At 39.2% G+C, this 15,079-nt stretch overlaps 2 protein-coding genes across 3 annotated transcripts in view; one reads left to right on the top strand and one right to left on the bottom strand.

Moving 5' to 3' along the window:
- The window catches only part of CRACD (capping protein inhibiting regulator of actin dynamics), a 69,160-nt gene that overhangs the window by 50,826 nt on the left and 3,255 nt on the right, over positions 1-15,079 (bottom strand). The window lies entirely within an intron of this gene.
- The window catches only part of LOC132327000 (proline-rich protein 18-like), an 80,018-nt gene that overhangs the window by 1,077 nt on the left and 63,862 nt on the right, over positions 1-15,079 (top strand). The window lies entirely within an intron of this gene.

Raw genomic sequence — 15,079 nt, forward strand, 5'->3', positions numbered from 1 at the left:
TATTATATGGAAGAAAGAAAAATGTCAGTTGCTGGGCAGGAATACATTGTAATGCCAATGCAGAACATCATCTCCTCCAGGATTTTCCACCAGAGGATATGACTCAATTGCAAGAAAAAGCACATTCCCTCCTTTTCTTTTTCCTGTTCTTACATTGTAGATTGTTTGAAGATAAACCCTAAAATTAATGAACACACCACATCAGAAAAAAATAGGACACTCTCCAGATATTCTGGGTTTTAGTTGGGCTTGATTTACCAGGTATGTCTCTATCTTATGGTAGAGGGATGACATATATTTTACAGGATATGGATTGTTCATAATATGTTTGCAGAAAACATGACTCTGAACAAATGCAATTTGTTCTGCTTTGGTCACAGTTAATACTACACATATCTGCTGTCTGGCTGATGAACTTGCACAAACAGTTTAAGTGTTTCAGACTGTAAACTGAAAATTGGCTAATGGCAACTGATCTGCTGCATCACTTGAGAAATCACTGGTTTATTGATGTTCAAATAAATGCTGAATTAAAATTAGTGCAGAAACTTACATGTACATAAAATTTATCATGTACTTGCATACAGCAGATCACTGATGAATTAAAAAAAAAAACTTTTGAAAGACTGCATGCCTGGCATTACATACATATTGATATAGATTCATTAACAGGAGGGCACCTGCTACTAACTTTTAACGTGCCACTTCAGAAATCACAGTAAAACATGTGACTAAAATATGTTAAAATATCTGTACTTGGGTTTGGTAAACAGATTCCTGTAAGGGCACCACCCACATTGCAGCCTAAAGCTTCACTAATGGTAGGGCAATCCAGAGAGTATCTGAATAGCCACTTAATCAAACAAGAGAAAATAAGAGAGTGGTGAGATTCTGCAGAGTCACAGAACCATTTAGGCTGGAGAGGACCTTTCAGATCATCAAGCCTAGCCTATGGCTTAACACCACCTTGTGAACTAAGTGCCACATTCAGTCTTTTCCTTGACACCTCCAAGGATGGCGACTGCACCACCTCCCTGAACAGCCCATTCTAATCCCCAATCAACCCCTCTGTGAAGAACTTCTCTCTAATGTCCAGCTTAAACCTCCCCTGGTGCAGCTTAAGACTGTCCTCTTGTCCTGTCACTGGTTGCCTGGGAGAAGAGACCCACACCCTCCTGGCTACAGCCTCTACTACTTTGCAATAGACAGCTACTTGAACTGCTTTTAAAAATACTTTAATACTTTTACTAAGTTCTTCTAAAAGCAGAGGGAAGTTTTTTTACCAGTTTTGCTTAAATAAAACATTCTGAACAAAATGCAAGGGGACAGGATAGAAGCTGAAATGGGCTGTCTACCTGTATCTGCTCCTCCTCAAGGTGCCTTAGGGATCTGTATATCCATGGAACTGATAGCCAGCTGCAGGCCTTGCCAGCTGGCCAGTGTTTCAGCCTGGCAGCACTCAAGGCAGTCCACTGCTGCATGGACACCACATGCACTGCACATCACTCTAAGGGAGACCAAAAGCCCCTTAACCAAAGGGTTTGAAATTAGCTGGGCCTAAGAAAGGGGGAAGAAAGGATGGCCCTTAAAATGCATGCAAGGTCCCAGGAAGGATCAGAAGATACAGCAGTCTGTGTTGCTTCCTTGTAATAGCAAATGTTTACTTAAACCGTCTGCCACAAAACTTCCTGTAGAAAATTCCTCAGAGCCCCCAAGAAACCAACTCTCTGAAAGATATCACCTTTGCAGCCATGGTGGAAACACAGTGCTTACAGCACAGCGGGGTCCCAAGAAGCAGCTCTGAAGACCTCTGTCCTGGGGAACACACAGAGAGGCAACACCAGCATTACCTGGTCTCCACCAGAAGCAGTCCAAACTGAAGGGGGAAGGGGGCTCACTTTACATAGTTTCTTTTACTGAAAAGAGTTTTTGTTCCAAGATCCACAGTGGGGAAAAACAAGATGGCTGTGAGCCCCTCAAGGTGTTCATGGGCAAGGGCACAGCCACCAAGGCAGCCTAGCCAAACCAGGACCTTGCTCTCCTCTGCTGGAATGGGCTCCATGCCATAGCTTGTAAGTGCTGAGGACCTGACCTCACTGAGAACAGCTGTGTGTCCCTGCCCTGCCCTGCTGGACCATGCCACCAGACTGGTAAGGTTTGTCTGTACCTGTTCTGCAGGATACCCCAAGCACCCTCTGCAGTGTCAGCCTCTTATTATCCTCAGCACCCGAGTCATCACCTGGGGCAAGTGTGGCCACAGAGCAGCTGGTCATCCCTGCCTTGGGCTATGCTGTGAAATGGGACAGGCACTCTGCTCCACAGGGTAAAGAGGACACCTCATTTAGGGAAACAGCATTCCAGAATAAGAATTAAATGTAGTCTGTAATGGGAGAGGAACATGAAGAGATTGCATCTCTGAAGTAAGACGACAAGATTTTAATCTCACTATTTAGTGAGAAACCAGTAAACAAGAGGACAAAAGTCAACTGGGTTGAGATATCTAATTAGTTCATGAAGCATTTTACTAGAAGTATAATTTTACAGGTATAGCAAAGCAAGAGGTACTAATTAGTTGCAACTCATTAAGGGTAAGTTGTTTAGTAATTCAGGAAAAATGGATGCAGGCATGGCAAGGTTGGTACAGACAAGAATTCCACGTAGCTGAGTGTCACATTTCCAACAGCAGCCAGTCTGCTCAAGCAGCAGAGGAGTAATTTGCAATTCAGTCCTGACCCATGGGGACAGGCAGGCAGACCATACATTCCAGCTTTTCTGAAAGAAACATTAAAGGACAAAAATAATGAATGCCTTCATTACAAATGACCAGGTGAGACAGTTAGTGTCTGTCTCCACCCATGAGCTATTAAAACTTCATGTTCCATCTATAGAAAGCATTATTATCCTAAGTAGAGAGATCTTGAATAAATAAATCAGCTGTGTTCACATTCTCATCTTTTAGATTTCTGCTAATACTTATGCAGGAGTAAGATAAGTCTCTTACCTCTTTACAAAATACTTACCTCTTTATAAAATGTATCCTTCTTAGGGAAACAGAAACAAACAAACATCCCAGGGAAGACATTACCAACAAGATTTTAATTGCATAATATTTTCAAAACTTGTGCTTTACCCAGGGTAAGTTTGTTGAGCAGAAGGGAGTTCAGAAACCATTGCACATACCAGGATAGAAAAGAGACTTAAAGACAAAATAAAGCCTTATCAGGGAAGCAGGTTCTGTGAACAAGACCACCAAAGCATGCAGAAATGTCATCACTCACTTCAGCTGGAATGCTGGCAAACTGTAGATATTCTCTACCTTTCTGCTTTTAATCCCATCCATGGAACACAAGTACCCTCAGAGAAAACATGTAATTTAGCTAATCCCTTTTCAATTATACAAGGCAGTGGTTGTAGGCAAAGGTTCTCTGGAACAGCAGCTTTCAGAGAAGTGTCACAGTGACACTGAATCAGAGTCATGCCCTGCAACTGTCTGCCAGGCTTTTTAAGCCTCTGTGGTAGGACTCCACAGAGATCCACCACAAACTCAGTATAAGGCAAGACAGCAATGCACCATTTTATTTGGTGGCAACTGTAGAGCAAATTATTCTCTATAAAAGCAGGCACCAAATTCTGGGAAAGTCTGGACCTGGAATTTGCAGCTCAGTTATGGCTTAACTAACAATAGCTAACACAAGTGAAAAAGCCACATGAGAAACAGTTTCCTTCCCACAGTCCACTGGTGAAGCTGCCTACAAAAAAAAACCCTAAAAAAGCCTGAAAACTTCACAAAAGTAAATTCTTTTCTTTGTACTGAATGGACACGCTGTACTCCCACTCCTTTACAAAGGAAGTTAAGAGCTTCTTTGTGTCAAGCCTACTCTCTTTTTCTCAACAAAATTGAAATGAAAGAGCCATGTGAATTATTAACAGATGACAACAGACAGCTAGCCAGGTATTTCAAACACTTGTGGCTCTTCTTCCTACATGAATTCCTCAACAGTACATGCAAAATAAGTCTTCTTACTACTTCCATCATTTAAATCTGTAATTGGAGCTAATTAAAGAAATTGTTGAGAAGTAAAGCCTTTTTTTACATTCCTTCTTTCTTCTTTCTTTCCCTGGGAGGGCATTCAACCTGCCTGTGACAGGGATACAGTGACAGGGGAGCTTCATGCCTTGCTCTGAAGGGCTCTTGGTGATCAAGTGAGAGTCTTTTTCCCCCTTATTGCCTTTTCAATACCACAAGCTCATGCAGAACATCATGCAATCCGGTGGAAACAGAGACACCAAATACTTCTGAACTGAAATAGATACATAATGGGGAAATCTGAAAACAGACTAAAGCTTTAGACATATTACAATGTTAACCATCATGTCATAGTAAAAGCAAGTCTTGTTTGTTATAAACACTTTGGATGGCCCCTTGTCCCCAGAGTCCCCCCTCCCCAACCCCCCCAAACAAAAAGGTGAACAGGACACCACTACATGAATCCAACACCACTGCTTGACAGCATGCTTGCTATTTACACAGAAGTACAAACTTTACACTGCTTCAGTCCATTCACATTTAGCTCAAATAAATTCTGCATTTGTCGAAGAATCCCTGCAAATCCAATGCAAAAATAAAAATGGAATTATGTTGAGTCAGTATCAGAGCAACTGAAAGATATTTGAGAACTGACATAGGAAAACCCATCAAAATTAAAACTACAGTAGTAAGCTTTAAAATAACAAACTTTCTGACAACTTTGAAAAATAATCCAGATGACCATAAAAAAAGCATGTATTTTTCTATTTACTTAAAAATTTAAATCCATAAATTCTAAACTTTCTTCAGTTAAAAGGACCATTTCAAAAGGCATGGTAAAGCACAGCATCTGACGTACCACAAATGGAGGAGTAAAGTTTCCCACAGTGGAGCAGCAACCCCCAAGTAATGCCTCAGGGCAAAAACACTAACCAGAATAACCTCTCTGGTTTGAATTCGACTGTGCTTCACATGTACACTCCTTATTCTACCTGCCATAAAAATGGACAAAAGCAGCACATACATTAGCAGCAGCTCCTACTCAAAAACAAGAAGCACAGCACATTCCCCCCTCAGCCAGCTCCCAGCTGGAAGTGCTCCAGACTAAGCCACAGAAACTTAACAGTGAGCTTTTGAATGACAGGACATCATGTGCTCCAGCAGTCAAGTACTTACAAGGTTTCTTAAACAAATTGATCATGCCTACAATTTCAGACGTAGTCAGAGAAACTTCAGACTTGATCTTCTCTGAGGAAGAAACAGAAGCCATGAAATCACCAAAGAGAAGGACTTGTTTGGCTATTTTTGTTGTGATTTTAAAGAGAACTCAGAAGGACATATTGTACTGTGATAGGAAGTCTGTAGGAACAGCCTTACAAATTAAGCTGGGTGTATATTTCAGCACTCTGTTCTTATTTTGCACTTTCCCTGTGGAAAATGCTAAGGGAAATATCAACTAGCAACAGCCAAGATGATTTCAGATTGAAAGGTACGACTTCCCAGCTGATCTTTCATTTGGTACATTAGTTTATACAACAGCTTTTTGCTCAGTCTTCCCCAACCACAAAGCCAAACATAGCATTACCTTCCCACATGGGCAATATGGTAAATGGGGATGACTAGGCAACTCTTTATAGGTGCTATGAATAACAGCAGTGGTTTTTAAAAAGTAAGAATAATCCTGGTATTATTATATTATCCATGTTTTTATCTAGACAAGAACAGTTTAATGTCAATAACTACCATGACATCTGGAGGCTGCATTTTCCAAGAAAATTTATGCTAGACCAGTATTTCCTGAAGCATCCTATAGTACCATGAAAGGGAGACCAGCACAAGCAGTCTATATTATTTCTCATGAAAGAAGCAACAATGATGCAAATTCCTCTTAGAAAGCAATAAAGTTTTGAATAAATCCTAAAAGGGCTTCCTTATACAGTTCTCAGCCAACACTGGCTGAGCCAAATCCTACTTCCCTGTGCTCAGGGTAGAACTTCCCATGGCTCCAGTAGCTCCTTTCACAAAGGTGGCACTCTTCCACAGACAGACCTTAGCAACCAGGGCTTAAGGGAAAATATACCCAGTGAAGCCACGCTCCCAGATCTGTAGTTTGGCAGAGAAAGAGGAGATCTGATTTCCAAATCTCCTGGGAACCAGGTAGTTTACCATGCAGTAAAAACCTCTACAGGAAATTAATGTTTAGGGATGCCTTTTCAAATCTTGCTTGGGGTTTGTTCAAAATCATGTCTTACAAGTTTTACCCAAAGACCAGCAACAAGTTGCTAAGCTTAGGCCTTCATATCCCAAAAGTGTTTAGACAAAAATGTTTCTCATAAAATTTAAAATCCAGACAAAATTGTGCTTGCTCTATGTGAAACCAAAGTTTCTGGTTGTCATCTAGTTTCAACAGAGGTCCTTGGCATTTGCATATCTATTGCAGAGACTCTTGAAGTAAGATAAAGCTTCAGCAGAGAGAAATTTTAATTAATCTATTTTGTACACAGTGCATTTAATAGTATCTGATTTCTCAAATCTCCCTCTGTGTCAATTAAAAACAGTGTATGTGGAGAAACATTGAGGAATCCCAGGCTGCTTAGCAGTCCCTTTTTTTCTAAGCACTGCAAATACTGACTTACAGAATAATCCCCCTAAACACAAACAAATGGGATTGAACTGGAAATGAGAGAAGATAAAATAAAGAACTTGAGAGTAATATCCCCCTGTTGCTTTCTCCTCTGAGGTATGTCATACAGATTTGTTTTGGCAGATATAGCAAGATTTATGTGTAATAATGACTTCAGCAACTTCTTTCTTTAGGGACACATTTTATTTCACTAATGATGCATTCTCAGGAACCGAGAGAATGACTTTCACTCGATTTAATTTTTAATTAGAAAGAGCTTAAAAAAAGGGGGAATAGAAAGATGAAATTGCTCTGGTCTGACTAAATACATGGCTTTTTGACCCATCTATAAGGGCTACTTTCTTCACTGACAGACCAAGATTCTCTTCAGCAAATAAATCACTTTGCCCAGCCTTCCTCCTGCAGCACAACACTGGATCCAGCCTCCCTCCAAACAGCCAGCAAGCCAGGGTTAATTAAGACCACGAGAGCTTACGACAGGGCTCAGGACCATCAGAAAGGCTACACGGGTTCCTGAGCAAACACTCCCTGTACTCAGGTGTGGTCACTGCCCTGAGCACATTCTGCAGCTATTCAGGTCCTTTGCACTTCAAACCCCATGACTAAGATTCACCTTGGAGACCAACAGATGAATATTGCAGTACTGAAAAGCACGGGTGTTGAGGGGTACCTCTCTTAGAGGGAGTACCTAATCTAGCATCAAATTTGGAGGTGCATGAACAGCCCCAGAACAGTCTCCTAGCTGAGGACAATTAGTAGTGTTTAATTGTCACACCAGGTTATCTAAGGACTTTTTGTACCAGCAGCAGGGAAGCAGCATCACTCAGACAGCAAGCATGAAGATAAGTGGTGGACAATCATCTGGTAATGAAGAGGCAGAAGCCACTCAACCTGTAATTTCCTAATATCAGCTTCATCTCAGTCACACTCAAACTGCCTGCTACTCTGTTTAAGTGGGGATGAAAATTGAAACATAAGCTTTTGTTACACATCAAAACATTAAATGAAAGAGGATTAAAAGGTGAAGTGACAAAATCAAACAATGCAAAGTTTAAAGAGAAAAAGTATTTTCCTTCCATTTTCTTGCATGAAAATAGGTTTTAATAGCTGAAAAGTGCAATGCAGTGGACATTTAAAAAGTCTTCTTTTTTCCTGAATTAGTAGCAATGCAATGCACGATGCCAAACTGAAATTTTTGCATCCTCTTGCCATCTTAGTTTAACTCAAATTTAATCTTGATTTATTTTCAATGCAACGGGAAATGGAGGCAGTGGGACTTATAAAAGCTTGTTATATATAATCGTAGATGTGGAGGTTATTAATGCAAGGATAGATTTGGCATAGGCACTAAACCTTTAACCCAGGAAGCACACTTTGTCAGAAAACTTACCTGCTTGTTAAAAACCCAACAGATCACCAACTCACTCAAGTGCTCCAAAGCTACATGCAGTCAGCGGAGAATATTGAAGCTAGTAAAAGAAATCCAGAGAGAGTGGCAGAGAATGAAAGCAGGCAAAAACCACTGGAGCCAGGAAGTTTCTAATGAGTGGTTAACTGTACAAAAGGTGGGATGCATTATTTAGAGAAACATGTCCCATGGGAACTTCTCAGGAGGTGACAGAGAGTTCTCAAGCAGCATAGTTGGAATCCTGTTTCTCATTGCCCCTTTAATGCTGGAGGTCCGAATGGTAAAACTTTCAAGTTAGCATAAAAAAACCTGTCAATGTATGGCATTTGCAATGTAGTCATCTAATCTTCTTCAAACAAACTCTGCTAAGTATGACTAGCAAGGCTGCCTGGAGCCCACTGAGTGAGCTTTGAGAAAGACTTCTTCTGTTTCCTTGAGAGTGGACAGGTGCCCCACCTTCAGATGAACAGTTACAGCAGCGCAGTCCTCAGCAAAAGCAAAAGCACAAAGGGTTGAAGGGAGCAGCACTTCCCTGGAGATGTGCACCTCTGCCCTGGAGCAAGCACAGACTGCAGAGTGCATGCTAACACTCCCTGTGACACTCCCTTCTGAAGGCAGACAAGGAATACCATTTGTCAGAATTTTCAACACAATACTTCTCTGAAGTGCTGACTTTGTGCAAGCAAAGGCAAAATGATAATTTTTTAAATGTCTTTACCAGAAGCCTCAGTTGGAATGAAGCATGTCTTGCATTAATCAACAGCCTTCCATCAAAGTAAAACCTGTTAAATATTGCTTCTTATCTTATTAAGCCACAAACCCTGTTTAATATTGCTCTATTATTGTCTTATCTATGAGCAGCTAAATTTCTGCCAGGTTGGTTAAACTAATCGACTTATGTTGCCGTGATTCTGACATTTCAAAAAAAATCTGTTACACAACCAGAGCAGAAATAAAAACACTTGAGCAGCTGAAAGAGTGGAGCTGAATAAGGAGTGCTACAAAACAGGAACAGATTTAGGAATAATGAGGTCACCTCACACCTCAACACACACAAAGTTATTCTTTTCACTCAAACAACTTCACGTTTGGTAGTAGCCACAGCACAAAATGCCACATCATTTTAAAGAGACAGAAGCATTTTCAATGCTCTGGCTAATTGGAAAAATAATTAACACAGAACAATACAATCATGTGTTCCCCTTCCAGGTTCCTCCCAGCTTGACAGATGAAGAGAGAATTAAGAAGGGTGAAAAGTGTTCTCTCCCTCCCCATGTCCTCCAAGTGAGACACCCCTAATCTGGGCATGTGGGTGCAGCTCCAGAACATCAAGCTATTGTGGCATTTAGGGTGCTTCAGAAACATCTTGTGCCTGCTCGGGCACTCAGCTGTTGCTGTGGTGGCAGCATGAAAGGTCTGCTTCTCATCAGGTATTTTGGCTTTTCAGCCTTTCTTATGCCAGATATCTGCAGTTTGTTCTTTAGGAGAGACAAGGAGAGAGACATACTATTACCACAGGAGAGACATAATTTTATCTTCCCTCCAAACTTGTCAAGTCACACAAGGTAAAATTCAGAGCCACAAGGTCTGGCAGGGCCAGAGGTATTAAGGGTTCCCTGGCTATGCAGAGCAGGTGAGGACCAGGGAGAGGCAGGAAGGCAGAAGACCCCTATTCAAGTGACCACAGATGAAGGAACAACCAAGAAGTAGACAAGAAAGTGAGGGATCCACACAAGCTTAAACCAGTTTGTCTATTCATTGGATTGGTGATATCTGTGCAGTCAAGAACTGGGTTGTTGGTGGTTTGGATTTTTTTAAAAAGTATACCCAGAGATCATGTCTTTTTTTTTTAATATATATAGAAAGGAATGCAGCAGTCTACATCTAATAAAAGAAAGTTCCAGATGTCAAAATTGTTCAAAAAGCATGACTACCTACTGAGATAAAGCATGATAATGCTATGCCTAAAAGGGAGTTGGTATCTAAGCAAATGCAGATTGGAATCACTGACTCATCCACCCTGGGCCTCTAAGGCAAATGGATGAAGGGCTGACAGAAGGAAGAGAGGGGGGAGGAAAATAAGGAGGCATAGAGAATTTAAACAATATTAGCTACAAGTGAATCCTAAATAAAGATTAAAATCACTGCCTAACGGATTTTGGGACTTCTGAAGTCATGGCCATGAAATTAGTGGAAAACAGACAGTTCACGATGTATGATGACTTTTATGAGGAAAACTTTCAGCAGTATTTTAACTTTTAAGAGCTACCATTGGATAGTTCTTCCAAGCTTCTTAAAACATAAGGAGAAATTGGCATAGTTCTGCCAAGCTGCTTAAAAACATAAGGAGAAACTGGCATTTAGTGGAAGCATCTAAAAATCAGCACTCCCATTTCATAATTAACTCAACTATCTATTTTAGTATAAACAAAAAGTCTTTCCCAAATTTCTACCATTTAAACATCCTGCTGGTTCCAACAGTCTAGCACTCCTAAGGAAGGCAAACAGCCCAGGTGTTTTCTGTTGCACTCATGTGATAAATATCATAGGTGGAATGACCTAGGATGATCATGTTCATCTAGCTTTTAGTAAGCTGAATATAAATACAAATCTTTTAAGGCAGAGAGAGCACTGTTAACTTCAGCTTCTGTAACTGGTTCCCAACACAGGTCGGACTTCTTTAGAGATTAAGAGGCATTTCAGTCCTCTAAGGAAACGTTTTATGCTTTTCAGCATTAAGGTTTCCATAAGAAAGTTCAGTATCTCTTCATTCATACATATTCTTACAGTCCCTCAATGGACTGGATTTTAGGCTCATCCATTCACATCTTCATTTAAACATCATAAAGGCTATATGGATTTCCCTTTTGCACTTAATATGAATTACAAGTAACTAAGCTATTGAGGTTAAGGACTGCCTTTCATTTTCACGCGGCAGTCTTCCAAAATGCATTTTCAGGCCTGTAAACTCTAAAGTTGTGGGGCCAGTTCCCTTGGAAAAGTCCAAGTATCCATGAGGGCAGCCTATTTAATAATTTCAGCAGAAGTAAAATATATAGCTGGCATTATTTTCATTAACAATTTCTGAAACTAAGACACCGAAACCCCAGCTGAAGAATTCAGTTTAATTTACCCTCAAGCCACTTCCTGAACTGAAATCTAAAAGAGTTATTTTGTTCATGATCTAGTTTTCCATAATTCCTTCCTATATTTCTATCACTGGAGATTTCCTTATCGCAGCTTTGTTTTTATACTTTAGCAGAGGACTTCCAATAAGTTTGGGAATAGAAAGATTACATATTGAATCCTTAAAGATAGTTTTGTCTTTCGGTTCTAAACTTTAATTTTTGAAGTGAGACTACAGAGGAAAGAAATTAGTAGGGCTGTTTAGGAGTCTCTGAGTGTTTTCTATGACAAAATGTTGCCTGAGAAAGTTTCAATTCAGCATCAGGAGAAGTTTCTAAACAGAGTATATTAAACAACTGGACACACCCATGAAGTGCAGGTACATTCACCTTAACATGGTACTCGGAAATACAATGAAATTACCAGTTCTACACTTGAAAGAGGAAGACAAGATAAACTGAATGCTGTATTGCTTCTTAGAGATAATTTCTAGGACTCTCTTGTTCAAATACTAGAATTAAGTTGATCATTGCTGCAGCTTGAGATAATAGGAAAGAAAAGAAAAAAGAAAAGGGAAGGAAGAAAGAAAACACTAAATCTGTTCCTGCTGCAAAAGCCCATATCTTAGAATTCCTACACAAATACTTGGGTCTTGCTATCCCAAGTGTTCAGAGATGCTCCAGATTATGTAAGACACTGGGTGACACACTTGCAGTGAGAAAGAACTGCAAGACCAGCCTGGTCACATCTACATTTTTTAGACATAAGTTTCAGACATAAGCAGATCCTTCATAACAATTTATGAGGAAGGAAGAGGTTTCCTCTGTAAATAAACTGAAAATGTGTTCTGTCTCTTTAATTCACAATTAAAATCCCAGTTTATTTTTACAGTACCTGAATCATCAGTACCCAGTACCTCAGACTGAACATTTTGGTTAGTATCACTTTCAGCTGCAGCCATGTTTTTTGTGGGTGCCTTTGGTTTGGGTTTGGTTTTTGGGTTTGGGGTTTTTTTTTTAATGTTATTGAAACAAGAAGTATAGCACAACACATTTATATGACCACTGAGATTTTGAAATCAAATGCAAGATAAATTCTCCCTTATCTTTAAATCATGCACTAAAGTGTTTTACATTTAAGACTGATTTGGAACAATGCAGTAGCAGCATTGTAAGGGTACAACAGACATACCATTACATTAGAAGTCTTCAACATATGAAAATTGTAACTGCACTTCATAACAAGGACCTGTCAGTCAAAACTCCCAGGAACTGCAGAACTCTGTAATAAGTAAATCATATTGTACAGGACATGTTTTTCTTCTTACTGTCTGCATTCCTTCCTCTGTTCACTAATGGAAACTAATAATGTTAAATGTTTATTTAATAAACACTTTAATTATAAATAGCATTTCTATTTAATATAATAAACAAATAGTGCTATACAAGAACGTTTTATTAGATAGCTTAATAGCATTGAACAGTATTATAGTGTAAGCACTGTGTTAGTTACCTGAATGTTGCAGAAGCACAAGGATTTACAAGAGCTCATTTTCTTCAGACTGCATTATCTAGCTGCATGTTTCCCATACTCTAAATTGCACCAAAGAATAAACAACTACATTAATAGGCTCAATAAAATGTTCTTTTACTACCTATGTTACATAGGAGCATTATAATGTCACATTGTATCTTCTAGATCTGAAAATACTACAGCCATTCATAATTACAACATTTGTCCTCTATAAAACATAGTCAGATTAAAATAACAGTTTAAAAGTCCTTGAAGAGCTTTTCTAGGGAAATTAGCCTGTGGGTTATATATCTTTTTGTGCTCTTGCTTCATCTACAGAACCAATCTTTGGTTCTGGGAAGTCTCATTTTAGACAACAGCATATGCAATATAGAAACTACAAAAGACACAAACCACCACTGTAGGATATTGTTTTAGCCTGGGTTTTATCAATAAAAATCAATCATCTCAGTGGAAATTATCCAAAAATTACAGGAGAGTTCAGCTCCCCTCCTAACCTAAGGATAAAGATGATGGAGCTGAAGAAGGACCTTATCTTGGAGACACCTCTGTCTACTCTCAGTTCACAACATTACAGATCTCCAAGAAGCTTTTTAAAAGCTGCTTAAGTCCATGAGCTGCATTTCAGCTGAGAGATTCATTTGGATGTAGTGGAGGAAGGTCACAGGGAATTTTAAGTCCTTGAATACAGACCAGAGAGACCACTGCCATAACAGCATTTAACATGACATTTAATAATTACCTCTGATAAATACTTGGGTTTCTTTTCTCTTTAGAATTTCCTGAAGAACTTTACTTCTCTTCATCCTAGTCAGCCACTGAAATCCAGGGTTAGAGTGAGCTTTCAGCTCAAGAAAGCACTAAACTATATTAAAATTAAGCATGTGAGTGTCTTTTCCTGACTTTCTAAGATTATTTAACCACTGTCAGATGCCTGAGGCAGAACATCACAAACACATACATCTCATTAGCAAAGTCAAATCAGGATTTGTGTCAATTTTTCCTGTCCTAATCCTATGAACCTGAATTCCTAAGTACTCTTAAGATGCAAATTTGAACTTTGAAACTGCAACGTAGAAGCAGAAATGAAAAAAGTATTACCATAGGGAATCCTTTAATTGACCCAGTTCTAAAAGTAGTAGAGGAAGCATAAATCACCTTTTGCCCTCAGATAATTTTTCCTACAGTACTCTTCAATATTCTCTCAAAATTCAGCATAGAAGAAATTAAAACAACCTAGTCTACAGAATTACTAAACCTGAATCAAACGTTGTCAGCAAGATCCCAAAAATAACCACCAAAACAGAAACTAATCCTAATTTTGCAAACATGGTTTCTGGCCTTCTGAAAATATTGGCTTGCCAAAAGAAATTCCGAAAACATTGAAAAAACTCAAGAATCATCAAGTTGCACAGTTTGGACCCCATTTTAAAATATAAGGTGCTCCAGAATTCTTCTGGTGAGCATGGAAATTTTGCTTAGAACTAGTTAATCTAATTAAGAAAAAATAATTTCAATTCAAATTATAACTTGGTGACCAAAAGAAAGAAACAATTTTAATTACAATCAAGCTATACTCTTGCAATCAAACCACTTCACAAGAATTAGCTCTGCCTTAGAACATATAATATTCATTTTCCTAAAGCTCTTATTCTGTATTAAGCACAAAAATTCAGAAACATACAGGCATTTAGAGGCTGAATATAAATACTCCTCTGATTTTAACATAAATATACCATCCATCTTATCCAAAGGAAGTAAAAGCAGAAAAAACTACTGCAAAATTATCAAGACAAGTTCTTGCATACTGGGCAGCTTTCTCATGGAACAGAGCAGATGCAAAAGGTAGCCAGTTCTGTTATATATTGGGAAGATAAAGAAACATGAAAAATGGGCCATGACAACTTCTTTTGTTCGTTGTTATTTTATTTAGAGCTGTCATACCATTGTTTCAAAAGGAGCTGATCAACAATAACTCTGCTCTTCAGCATGATGATATTACCTTTCAGACAAAATTTCTGCAGAAGGAGCTTGAGCCTTTTGCTTCATTCTCTCCCGGCTCTCTGGAGGATCCCAAAATTGTCTGGCGTAGCTTCCATATGATAATAGATCTACTTACTGCCCTCCAACTTTCCTGCCAGTAATTATTAAAATAGCCAAATCTCTCAACTTCCAAAACCTTACTGGTTGCCAGCTTGGTAAAAATCAGGCATGGGTCTCACAACTCTTATCAAGAGAAGGACCAGGTGCCTAGACTCAGAAGCTGGTAACCACCAATGCCCTTCATGATGGCCACAGAGAGAAATACACCCAACCAGCAGACTCCCCAAATGGTGAAATA

The sequence above is a fragment of the Haemorhous mexicanus genome, chromosome 4 (genome assembly GCF_027477595.1).
Source record: "Haemorhous mexicanus isolate bHaeMex1 chromosome 4, bHaeMex1.pri, whole genome shotgun sequence".
NCBI lineage: Eukaryota > Metazoa > Chordata > Aves > Passeriformes > Fringillidae > Haemorhous > Haemorhous mexicanus.